Below are 12,953 nucleotides of genomic sequence, written 5' to 3' on the forward strand. Positions count from 1 at the left end.
AGGGTCCTGACCCGAAATGTCAACTTTCCGACTGGACTGCTGTGTTCCTTCTGCACCATACTGATCAATTCAAGGCTGGCTTGAGAAACGGAGGACAAAAGTAAAAGACTGGTAAAATGGAGGGGAGAAACAGATAGAAAGAACTAAAAGAGAAAAGAGAGAAGGCAAGAGTGACAGAGAGAAGACCAATGTAGATTTAAAAATGCAACAGAAGAGAGAGAGAGTTAAACTGTTGGTCAGAAGATGAGAAGGGGGATTGAAAGGCCTAGGATGCTGGGAGAATAAAATATCTATTGGATTGAAGGGCAGATGAAACTGAAAGGAAAGTTATCAAGACCTTACATGGTTTTGTTGCTTCAGTTTCCATGGAAACACCAGCATTGTGCAGGATGCTGAGGTTATTTTATAATGGTACTTGGTCATTGTCAGCCACCTCATTTCAAAATGCACTTGCATTCGATGTTGAGCGAGAAAAGGATTGATGACACCTGTGTAGGCTCATTGATAAATTTGGCAGGGAAGCACAAGATCTTAGTGTGGGAAGGCCAGTCCCTGTATAATTTACTGGCTTTACCATGAGAAACTAATGGAGATGGATTTTGGATTGTAAGCTAATAATTCATTTTAGATTTAACTTCTTGATAGTGTGGAAATGAAGCCACATTGGCTAAGTAGATTTGTGATTAGAGTATTAAAGAGCATTGGATTTACAAATGTTAAAGATGTAGTTTTACTCTGGTAGAATTGTAGATGAAATTCTAATATATCGTTCGCATTCACCTAACAATTAGTAGGCACAAAGTATTTTACATATATCTAGAACATTCTCATGGCATCAAGATTTTGTTCGTAAAAACAATGTGCCATTAAAATTGTTTTGTGTTGTGAACCATCAAAATGTTGTATATATTTTAGAACTCTAAACAAAACACACTAATGTCTGCATCAACCTGGCACCTTTTCACATCTTACATAAAACTAATGGTTAATCTTATTGCTGCAACCAGGAGATGTGCAAGCAGAATGTGGGACAAGTCCTTTTTATTTGCCCTGTTGTTTGAGGAGGAACAGAAAGAAGGAGGCTTGGAAAGTTGATACAGCAGCTTTCAAATCCTCAGGGCCTTCCTTCCCTCCAGTGGCCAGATGAAGTGTTGTCATTGACACTTTTCTGTGTAGAAAAATGACCAGAATGCACAGAGTAAGTTCCCACAAACAATAGTGAAACATGAGTGGGTCATCATTTAACTGATTATCAAGGAACAAGGGAGGTGAAGGGACAGTGGAGCTAAGGCCACAACCAAGTCAGCAATGGTCATATTGAACAGTAAAGCAGGCTTGAGGGGCTGAATGGCCTCTCCTGTTCATAATGTCTACATTCCCTATGTTCTTCTGTTGACCTGGACACCAGAGAGAACTTCCCTGCTCTACTTTGAATTGCACTCTTGTATTTTTTTTAATATATACCTGACAGGTCAGGCAAAGCCTTGCTTGAACATCTTAACAGAAAGAAGTCACTACCTCAGTAGTGCGTGGGAGTGCCAGTCCATCAATTAAATTAAATGGTCAAGTCCTGCTGTACTTTTCCACTGTTGGCTATGCTGCTCTTTAAAATTCAGTGGTAGCAGTCTGCTGACTCTACACTCTGTTGAATGTAAGGTCTCAAACTCGGGATACAAATCTACAGCTCTGAATGTATGCAGTACCTCCTTCAAATCCAACTTGAGGCTGTGGGCATGTCATAACGGAGCTTAATGCTGGCCTCGGCTGACTGCTGTATTATGTGCTTCACCAGCCAGAGTCACTTGACAGTAATTGGGAGCTGGACCTCCCCACAGTAGCCCCCACCCCACGCTGATCTTCCCAACAACCCCCTCCACCACCCCCATCCCACCCCAACCAGCTCGCAATGGGAACCTTTTGTTTTAAACCCAGTTTGTTGCTCGGCTCCACTTGTCATTGTACGCAAAACTACAACATCGGTACCACAGGGCAACATTCCACAGAATGAATGAATGTGTATGAACTGCCAGAAAAGAAAGGACCATGGGGGTGAAGTAATGGAATGTTCAAATTCTAAAGTAATTTGAGAATGAGTCATTAGATGGCCTCTGGCCTAGTCCGTTTTCTTAAAAAAAAATTCTCACTTTCCCCGTCCCCACCACCCACTCTGTCCCTCTCAGGTGTTCCTTTCATTTCCTAAGTTCCTTCAGAATTTATCCCCTCCCCTGCTTTCACAGAGCTGAACAATGTGTACCAATGTAGTCGCAGTCAGAGGAACATAGAGTCTGAGAGATCCTGGGACAGGCTGTGCAATGAAGGGTTGAATTAAGGGAGATTTTCTATTGTGTGTAGGGACCTTTGACCCAGCTTTGTGATGGTCAAACAGTGACGTCAGATAATTGTAGGCCCGGTCTAACCTTGGTGGGAAGATGACTCTTGGATCTGAGACTTTGAAGGGTGAGAATTAAATGCCTGATGAAGGCTTTCAGGCAGTTGTGAATCTTCTAATGCCTGGATTAACACAGGAAATCCAGCCTAGAGTGTGAAAGAGCGTGTCCTTTCATACCTCATCATAACGTGATTAGGCACAGTTATTTCTTTTGAACACATGTGAATTCCTCAGTGTTGAACTGTCCTCCACCGATTCAGTGTCAGGAGAACTCGAGGTTAGGTCTCTGTGCTAAAACACCGACAAAGCCTTTGTAAAACGATTTACAGCTAACAAGCTGAGATCCTATTTGAAGCTATGTTTCCAAAGCAAAATCGATTACTGTGTGACCTTTGCAATAATGTCCCTAAATTCTCTAAAATTAGTGTGTCCTCAATGTGACAGAACACTATGGGTCAAAGTGTAGTTTTATCATTCTCCACCTTTCCCGACATGAACCAGCCTGGTTATGTAGTCATGTTACAATATAAATATACAAAACAGGAGTACAGCTAAACCATTTGGCCCTTCGAGTGTGCTCTGCTATTCAATAAGATCATGGAGGATCTGCTTGTGTTTTGAATGTCACATTCCCATTGCCCACAGAAAAGGTTTTGTTACCCTGATCTATTGATCTCGTCTGAAGAGTGATCAGTAATCCTGCCTCCACCACTTACTGAGCCAGAGATTTCCAAAGTCTCACAACCTTCCAAGGGAACAAATTTTCTTCATCCCTGACCTGAAATAGCAACCAGGTTTGAGCTAGAGAGAGAGGCTGAATGGGTTGGGGCTATTTCCTCTGGAGTGTTAGAGGCTGAGGGGTGACCTTATCCAAGTTTGTAAAATCACGAGGGGAGTGGAAAGGGTGAACAGACAAGGTCTTTTCCCCGGGGTGGGACAGTCCAAAACTAGAGGAGCATAGGTTTAAAGTGAGAGGGGTGAGATTTAAAAGGGACTCAAGGGGCAACTTTTTCACACAGAGGGTGGTGTGAGTATGGAATGAGCTGCCAGAGGAAATGGTGGAGGCTGGCACAGTTAAAACATTTAAAAGACATCTGGGTGGGTGTATGAATTGGAAGGATTGAGACAGATATGAGCCAAATACTGGCAAATGGGATTAGATTAATTTAGGATATCTGTTCAACATGGATGAGTGGGACTGAAGGGTCTGTTTCTGTGCTGTAGAGCTTTATGACATAGAACATAGAACATTACAGTGCAGTACAGGCCCTTCGGCCCTCGATGTTGCACCAACCTGCGAAACCAATCCGAAGCCCATCTAACCTACACTATTCCATTATCATCCATATGTTTATCCAATGACCATTCAAATGCTGTTAAAGATGGCGAGTCTACTCCTGTTGCAGGCAGGGCCTTCCATGTCCTTACTACTCTAGTAAAGAACCTACCTCTGACATCTGTCCTATATCTATCACCATTCAATTTAAAGCTATGTCCCCTCGTGCTAGCCATCACCATCTGGGGAAAAAGGGTCTCACTGTCCACCCTATCTGATCCTCTGATCATCTTGTATGTCTCAATTAAGTCACCTCTCAACCTTCTTCTCTCTAATGAAAACAGCCTCAAGTCCCTCAGCCTTTCCTCGTAAGACCTTCCCTCCATACCAGGCAACATCCTAGTAAATCTCCTCTGCACTCTTTCCAAAGCTTCCACATTCTTCTTATAATGCGGTGACCAGAACTGTACGCAGTACTCCAAGTGCGGCCGTACCAGAGTTTTGTACAGCTGCAATATATCCTCATGGCTCCGAAACTCAATCCCACTACCAACAAAACCTAACACACCATACGCCTTCTTAACAACCCTATCAACCTGGGTGACAACTTTCACGGATCTATGCACATAGACATCAAGATCTCTCTGCTCATCCACGCTACCAAGAATCTTACCATTAGCCCAGTACTCTGTATTCCTGTTGCTCCTTCCAAAGTGAATCATCTCACACTGTTCCGCATCAAGCTCCATTTGCCACTTCTCAGCCCAGCTCTTCAGCTTATCTATGTCCGTGTGTAACCTGCAACATCCTTCCGCACTGTCCACAACTCCACTGTCTTTAGTGTCATCCGCAAATTTATTAACCCATTCTGCTCTGCCCTCATCCAGGTCATTTATAAAAATGACAAACAGCAGTGGCTCCAAAACAGATCCTTGAGGTACACCACTAGTAACTGAACTCCAGGATGAACATTTCCCATCAACCACCACCCTCTGTCTTTTTACAGCTAGCCAATTTCTGATCCAACCTGCTAAATCACCCTCAATTCCATGTCTCCATATTTTCTGCAATAGCCTACCATGAGGAACCTTATCAAACACTTTACTGAAATCCATATACACTACATACGCTTTACCCTCATCCACCTTTTTGGTCTCCTTCTCAAAGAACTCAATAAGGTTCGTGAGGCACGACCTACCCTTCACAAAACTGTTGACTATCCTTAATCAAATTATTCCTTTCCAGATGATTATAAATCCTATCTCTTATAATCCTTTCCATACCCACAACAGAAGTAAGGCCCACTGGCCTATAATTACCAGGGTTGTCTCTACTCCCCTTCTTGAACAAGGGGACAACATTTACTACCCTCCAGTCTTCTGGCACTATTCCTGTAGACAATGACAACATAAAGATCAAAGCCAAAGGCTCTACAATCTCCTCCCTAGCTTCCCAGAGAATCCTAGGATAAATCCCATCTGGCCCAAGGGACTGATCTAATTTTACACTTTCCAGAACTGCTAACACCTCCTCCTCACGAACCCCAATCCTGTCTAGTCTAATAGCCTATATCTCAGTATTCTCCTTGACAATATTGTCTTTTTCATGTGTGAATACTGGCAAAAAATATTCATTTAGCACTTCTCCTATCTCTTCAGACTCCGTGCACAACATCCCACTACTCTTGACTTGTCCTAATCTTACTCTAGTCATTCTTTTGTTCCTGACATACCTATAGAAAGTTTTAGGGTTTTCCTTGATCCTACCTGCCAAAGACTTCTCATGTCCCCTCCTGGCACTTTTTAACTCTCTTTTTAGGTCCTTCCTGGCTAACTTGTGACTCTGCAATGCCCTAACTGAGCCTTCACGCCTCACCTTTACATACCCCACCCATACACCTTCTTCCTCTTGACAAGAGATTCAATTTCTTTAGTAAACCACGGCTCCCTCGCTCGACCACTTCCTCCCTGCCTGACAGGCACATACTTGTCAAGGACACTCAGTAGCTGTTCCTTGAACAAGTTCCACATTTCAACTGTGCCCAGCCCCTGCAGTTTCCTTCTCCATCCTATGCATCCTAAATCTTGCCTAATCGCCTCATAATTGCCTTTTCCCTAGCTATACACTTATCCCTTTCCATCGCTAAAGTAAACGTAACCGAATTATGGTCACTATCACCAAAGTGCTCACCTACTTCCAAATCTAACACCTGGCCTGGTTCATTTCCCAGTACCAAATCCAACGTGGCCTCGCCTCTTGTTGGCCTATCTACATACTGTGTCAGGAAGCCCTCCTGCACACATTGGACAAAAACTGACCCATCTGAAGTACTCGAACGATAGCATTTTGAGTCAATATTTGGAAAGTTAAAGTCCTCCATAACAACTACCCTGTTACATTTGCTCATATCCAGAATCATCATTGCAATCCTTTCCTCTACATCTCTGGAACTTTTTGGAGGCCTACAGAAAACTCCCAGCAGGGTGACCTCTCCTTTCCTGTTTCTAACCTCAGCCCATACTACCTCAGTAGACGAGTCCTCATCAAACGTCCTTTCTGCCACCATAATACTGTCCTTGACCAACAATGCCACACCTCCCCCTCTTTTACTACCTTTCCTGATCCTACTGAAACATCTAAAAGCCTGGAAACTGCAACAACCATTCCTGTCCCTGGTCTATCCGTGTCTCCGAAATGGCCACAACATCGATGCCCCAGGTACCAACCCATGCTGCAAGTTCACCACCTTATTCCGGGTGCTCCTGGTGTTGAAGTAGATGCACTTCGAACCACCTTCCTGCCTTCCGGTACACTCCTGCAACCTTAAAACCTTAATCATGACCTCACTAGTCTCAACCTTCAGTACACTGGAGCTATGATTCAGGTTCCTATCCCCCTGCTGAATTAGTTTAAACCCTCCCAAAGGACATTAGCAAATTTCCCCCCCAGGATATTTGTACCCTTCTGGTTCGGGTGTAGACCATCCCATTTGTAGAGGTTCCACCTACCCCAGAATGAGCCCCAATTATCCAGGTATCTGAATCCCTCCCTCCTGCACCATCACTGTAGCCACATGTTCAACTGTTCTCTCTCCCTATTTCTCGCCTCGCTAGCACATGGCACGGGTAACAAACCAGAGATAACAACTCTATTTGTTCTAGGTCTAAACTTCCACCCTAGCTCCTTTAAATTTTGTTTCACATCCCCATCCCTTTTCCTACCTATGTCATTGGTGCCTCTGTGGACCATGACTTGGGGCTGCTCCCCCTCCCCCTTACGGATCCCGAAAACACGGTCCGAGACATCACGGACCCTGGCACCTGGGAAGCTACACACCAACTGTGAGTCTCTCTCATTCCCACAGAATCTCCTATCAGTCCCCCTAACAATGGAGTCCCCAATAACTAATGCCCTCTTCCTTTCCCCCCTTCCCTTATGAGCAACAGGGACAGACTCTGTGCCAGAGACATGTACCCCATGGCTTACCCCTGATAAATCGTCCCCCCCAACAGTATCCAAAACGGTACACTTGTTATTGAGGGAACGGCCACAGGGGATCCCTGCACTGTCTGCCTGTTCCGTTTCCATCCCCTGACTGTAACCCATCTACCTTTTTCCTGTACCTGAGGTGTGACTACCTCCCTGTAACTCCTCTCAATTACCCCCTCAGCCTCCTGAATGATCCAAAGTTCATCCAGCTCCAGCTCCAGTTCTGTAATGTGGTTTCCGAGGAGCTGGAGTTGGGTGCACTTCCCACAGATGAAGTCAGTAGGGACACCAGTGGTGACCCTTATCTCCCACATTTTACAGGAGGAGCATGCAACTGCCCTAACAAACATTCCCACTGTTCTGAATTCCCAAACAGACTATTGAAAAAAAAACTAGTAACCGTACCAAATTGGCACTCAGAACCTTTTTTTTTGGTTAGAGGAGGAGGACAGGTGGGAGACACTGCTGAAGTAGTGTTTCGGGTAAAGCAATTGTCCAAATATATTACCTCACTTACTCAGCCATCCCGTGTCCTCTCCTGCTCAGTGTGCATCAACGGGATTACAGGGTCAGGGTTGGGTAGCAGGTCTGGCTGGGCTGACTGACTGTAGGGATTCTGATTCAAAATCTGGCCAGGGCTCATGGAGAGAAACTCTCAGTGAAACTCACCAAAATTGGCACTTAACTGATTTTCAGTAAAATTCCCTGAAACTCTAAGTACAGCGCTGTGACTCTCATTTTAAATCACCATTGTCTCTCTAAGCAACCCCCTCTGCCCACCTGAGCCACCGTTCCATAGTCGTCCTCTGTCCGTGGGCTTGCATTCCTCAGCCTCCCTTTACCTCGCTCCTTTATTGCCCAGTCTCCAACTTCTCCAAATGCTCACTCTCTCTTCAACTCCTACTCTTCCTTTACCTTGAGTCCGCATCGTCCAGTCGCTTTCTCTCTGTATTATCTTTCTCTCTCTCTCTCCCTCTCTCTCTGTCACTGTTTCCTGATTTCAGAAGACACTTCCTCCAGCAGACTGTGCCCTAATGCTTTCCTTCCCCAGTGAGCTGTGGAAATGGTGCAGAGGAGTGGTCACCAGTAGAACTTCCTGACTGTACCTCTTAGGAAATACCCAGCAAGGACCTTCTACCTACAATGCTGCACTTCCCTCCAGACCATGAAAGCAGCGTTGACCCCGTTTGGCAACCACTGACCAGGTTGGCAGGCTCTGGTGATGTGGACTCCTCTCCAGTCCTGACTAATTGATCTTCCACTTTACCCCATCCACCAGGAGCATCAGTAGTGCCAGCTTTCTGCTGTGCATGTTGCCTGGGGCAATTGGCACGATGAGGGCAGGGCAGCTCTGAACTGACAGTGCTGGACCTGGCCCAAACAGAGATTTAAGTGTGGTGTCAGAGCCATCATGCCTGCAAGGTTCCAGCAGTCATGAGTATTTGCACCTCTGATGGGAGAGAATGTGCAGTATACAGGGTGCCATAGAGTGTGTTGCAGCGTTCACATGACAAGTGCAGAAAGGACCATGCGAAAGAATGGCACTGTGCCTCAGTGGTTAGCACTGCTGCCTCACAGTGCCAGGAACCTGGGTTCAATTCCACCCTCAGGCGACTGTATGGAGTTTGCACACTCCCCCCGTGGGTTTCTTCCCACAGCCCAAGGATGTGCAGATCAGGTGGATTGGCCATGCTAAATTACCTATAGTGTGCAGGTTAGGTGGATTAGCCATGGTGTTACAGGGTTAGGGTCAGGTAGTGGGTCTGGCTGGGCTGACTGACTATAGGGATTCTGATTCAAAATCTGGCCAGGCCTCATGGAGAGAAACTCTCTATGAAACTCACCAAAATTGGGAGTTAACTGATTTTCAGTAAAATTCCCTGAAACTCAAGTACATTTTTCGGACCTGCTGCACTAAGGAAGCAGTACGCTGCCAATAGTCCCAATTTATATTGAGAGATTATAGCCCTAACTGTCTGCTCTCGATGCAAATGTTCCTACATATTTCTGTACATAAGCAAAATCACCATATTTTCATGGCAAACATTTATACCACATCTAACATCTATATCTCATGACTGTTTGTGGGAGATTGCTGTGCCCAAAATAGCTCTTCCATTTGCTGCATCAAGCAGTGACTGTACTTCAAAAGGGCATTTCATTTACTGTGAGATTCTTAAGAATATCCTGGGCTCAGAAATTATCTTGTCTTTTCCCTAGTTTATTCCTTTACTCCTTTGTTAAAAGGTATGCTTACATTGATCGGTCAATACTTACATCTTCGAAATGCAAAGGTGCCTGGAAGATTGTTACGTGAGCCTTTACTGTCCCCTACATACCGTGATCCAGCTGTCTGGGCCCTGTCCTGTTTGTATTTTTGATTTGCACTAGTTTTTGCTGACTTTTTTTTAATCCTGCTTATTTTTCTCAGTTCTTCCTTGTCCCACTTGTTTATTCTTAACAGCAGCATTGATAAAGCCACACATTTAACATCACTATCAATCCTTGTGTACTTTTTTCACCTCTCCTCTTTATTTGAAAACTTTATACAGTCTGTAAAGTGATTTGATTATCTGCCCCCATCTTCATACCATCTCAGCCTGTCAAATTATTTTGGCCTCTTGCCCTTTTATGGCATTGGCCTTTGATCTGCGACCTTTAATATCTCATGTTTTGTTTCAGTGATGTTTCACGCTCATCAAAGAAGCTGCAGTTTTCACTGCAGTATCTTAACACTCTGCTGCCTGTGCCTCGGATGCACGCTAAGCAACTCCTACTTGAATATTTTTGACTTTTTTTTAAGATCCTTCTGATCATTTTCCAGATGCTCCAGACAGTTCCTTTTGATCCTATTAAAATTGGCTATTTTCCAGTCAAATACTTTAATCTCTGATTGTTTCCTCTCCTTTTGAACGTATATATTGAAACAAATTATGTTCTGACTACAATTTCCCTCACTCTGCTTCCCTCACTGTGCTGCAGGCCTGCCACAGTAAATGACCTAGAACTTGATTCTGCACTTTGTCCTTTTTGGGCAATAATGAGGTGAAGTGAAGAATCAAAAGTTGGTTGTTTTTGCAGGGCAAACAGTGATACAGAGACTGTCACACAATAGGAAGTGTTTTGAGCTTTCCCTGCAATGTGTAGGGCTTAACATCAATCACTGCACCAAGCGAACCCTAGGAGTTCCATTTCTCTCATTTTGGAGAAGCACCTGCAGTGCTGCTCCTGTGTTGTGTAGAATTTTCCCATTATTAAAACTGGCCTGAAATTGTTGTCCAAGTATGGCTTGTGTCCTTCATGATGATAAAAGAAAACTGCAGAGAATTTCAGATTATTCATAAGAATTGTCAGGATCGCAGTGATAACTGAAGCTTGCTTATACCTTCTTGCCAGCTGAAGTCATAGCACCAATTGGATAGATGTCCTGCTGTGGTCCCTACAATCACGACAAATCTAATCTCTGCTTCTATTTTTCTTGAATTGACCCCCTGTCTAGCTTTCAGATAGAAGTTAAAGTGAATCGCAAATTGCAAGCTAAGGCCTCCGATCTTGTTGAAATCGCAACATTCTGGTTCTGTTTATATCGTGTGGGCAAGCAACAGTTGGATCCCACCTTCATTGTGAAGATGCCAAATTAGCCTGATTGTTTTCAGCTCTGAAAGAAACTAATTTCTTGATTCTTAGCCTACAAAATAATCCTTCAGTTCCTAATGTGTACAAAACAGAAGTTGCTGGAAAAGCTCAGCAAGCCTGGCAGCATCTGTGAAGAAAAATCAGAGTTAATGTTCTTTCATCAGATCTCTGCAGTAGCCTTTTAACATCAAGAAGGATGCAAGTCATAATTGGACGAGAATTTCAGGACAGTTTTAATAATGGGAAGAATCTGCATATCACAAGAACAGGACTACAGACTCCTAGGGCTTGTTCCTTGTAGTTCTGAGGAAGGGTCACCAGACCCGAAACGTTAACTCTGATCTTTTTTTCACAGCTGCTGTCAGACCTGCAGAGCTTTTCCAGTACTCCAGCTTTTGTTCCTGATTTACAGCATCCGCAGTTCTTTCAGTTTTTATTTTGTCCTTAATATGCAACTTAATGAAACCAGTAGAGAGGGTTCTGTCAGATCAGCTGCACTTTGGAACCTGGTCTTTGATTGTTGGGTGATTGTGAGATTGACTGAAACCTTACACAAACTGCTGCACCTTTAGTGACTCCATGGATATATCATATTAAATTGTTGTCACACAATCTAGCGAATAGAGGTCATATTCTTTCTGTTATCAGCAATGTTTCTGGTATTAATTAATGTTCTCAGAGTTGAAACCAGGTACAGCTGTCAATAATGTCAAATTGATCTGACAGTCAGTGACAGCAACATGTTTTCTCACTGTTAGAGTAAAAGAGGTGTGAATCAGAGTAAAACCATCCCTTCTCTACTTTGCAGCATCCCGACTTCCTTTTTCAAGTCATACATTTGAAAAACTGAACTCACATTAACATTGTTTAGACCCTTGAATAGACAACACATGAGTGTCACTCAAAATGGTGTGAAGACACAGCAGAAGGTGCAAAAGAAATGGATGTGTTACAAAGTTAGGTAGCATGCTTGTGAATTGGGAGGCAGGAAGTTAGAATTTGGTGTTTGTAAAATGCTGGGGGTAAAGCAGTCTGTGGTCCCTTTAAAAAATGATGTGCTTTTTTCTCTGCTTGGAGATTAAAATGCGATGTCTGTGAGCAGTGGTTTGTGGCTTTGCAGGTGCACAGAAAGTACCTGGATTGAAACAGTTAGATCAAAAGGTCATTCAGTTAGCAGGCCAAGCCACAGTTTTGTTTTATTACCCAGATAACAAGTTTGAATTTAGCCAATCAATTTGAATCAAGCACGTTGATACCAAAAGCCAAGTAAACTTATAAAAAAAACACAACATATCCCTCACACCCCGCCCCCGCCACAACCGCCCAAAGAGGATCCCCCTCGTTCTCACACACCACCCCACCAACCTCCAGATACAACGCATCATCCTCCGACACTTCCGCCATCTACAATCCAACCCCACCACCCAAGACATTTTTCCATCCCCACCCTTGTCTGCTTTCCGGAGAGACCACTCTCTCCATGACTCCCTTGTTCACTCCACACTGCCCTCCAACCCCACCACACCTGGCACCTTCCCCTGCAACCGCAGGAAATGCTACACTTGCCCCCACACCTCCTCCCTCACCCCCATCCCAGGACCCAAGATGACTTTCCATATTAAGCAGAGGTTCACCTGCACATCTGCCAATGTGGTATACTGTATCCATTGTACCTGGTTTGGCTTCCTCACCATTGGGGAAACCAAGCGGAGGCTTGGGGACCGTTTTGCAGAACACCTCCACTCGGTTCGCAACAAACAACTGCACCTCCCAGTCACGAACCATTCCCTCTCATTCTTTAGATGACATGTCCATCATGGGCCTCCTGCAGTGCCACAATGATGCCACCCGAAGGTTGCAGGAACAGCAACTCATATTCCGCTTGGGAACCCTGCAGCACAATGGTATCAATGTGGACTTCATCAGCTTCAAAATCTCCCCTCCCCCCACTGCATCCCAAAACCAGCCCAGCCTGTCTCTGCCTCCGTAACCTGTTCTTCCTCTCACCCATCCCTTCCTCCCACCTCAAGCCGCACCTCCATTTCCTACCTACTAACCTCATCCCACCTCCTTGACCTGTCTGTCTTCCCTGGATTGACCTATCGCCTCCCTACCTCCCCACCTATACTCCCCTCTCCACCTATCTTCTTTTCTCTCGCTCTT

The 12,953-nt window shown here is 44.5% G+C and overlaps 1 protein-coding gene across 2 annotated transcripts in view; it reads left to right on the top strand.

Moving 5' to 3' along the window:
- Positions 1 to 12,953, top strand: part of LOC125457628 (ephrin type-B receptor 1) — a 442,864-nt gene that overhangs the window by 113,239 nt on the left and 316,672 nt on the right. The window lies entirely within an intron of this gene.

The sequence above is a fragment of the Stegostoma tigrinum genome, chromosome 14, assembly GCF_030684315.1.
Source record: "Stegostoma tigrinum isolate sSteTig4 chromosome 14, sSteTig4.hap1, whole genome shotgun sequence".
Classification (NCBI taxonomy): domain Eukaryota; kingdom Metazoa; phylum Chordata; class Chondrichthyes; order Orectolobiformes; family Stegostomatidae; genus Stegostoma; species Stegostoma tigrinum.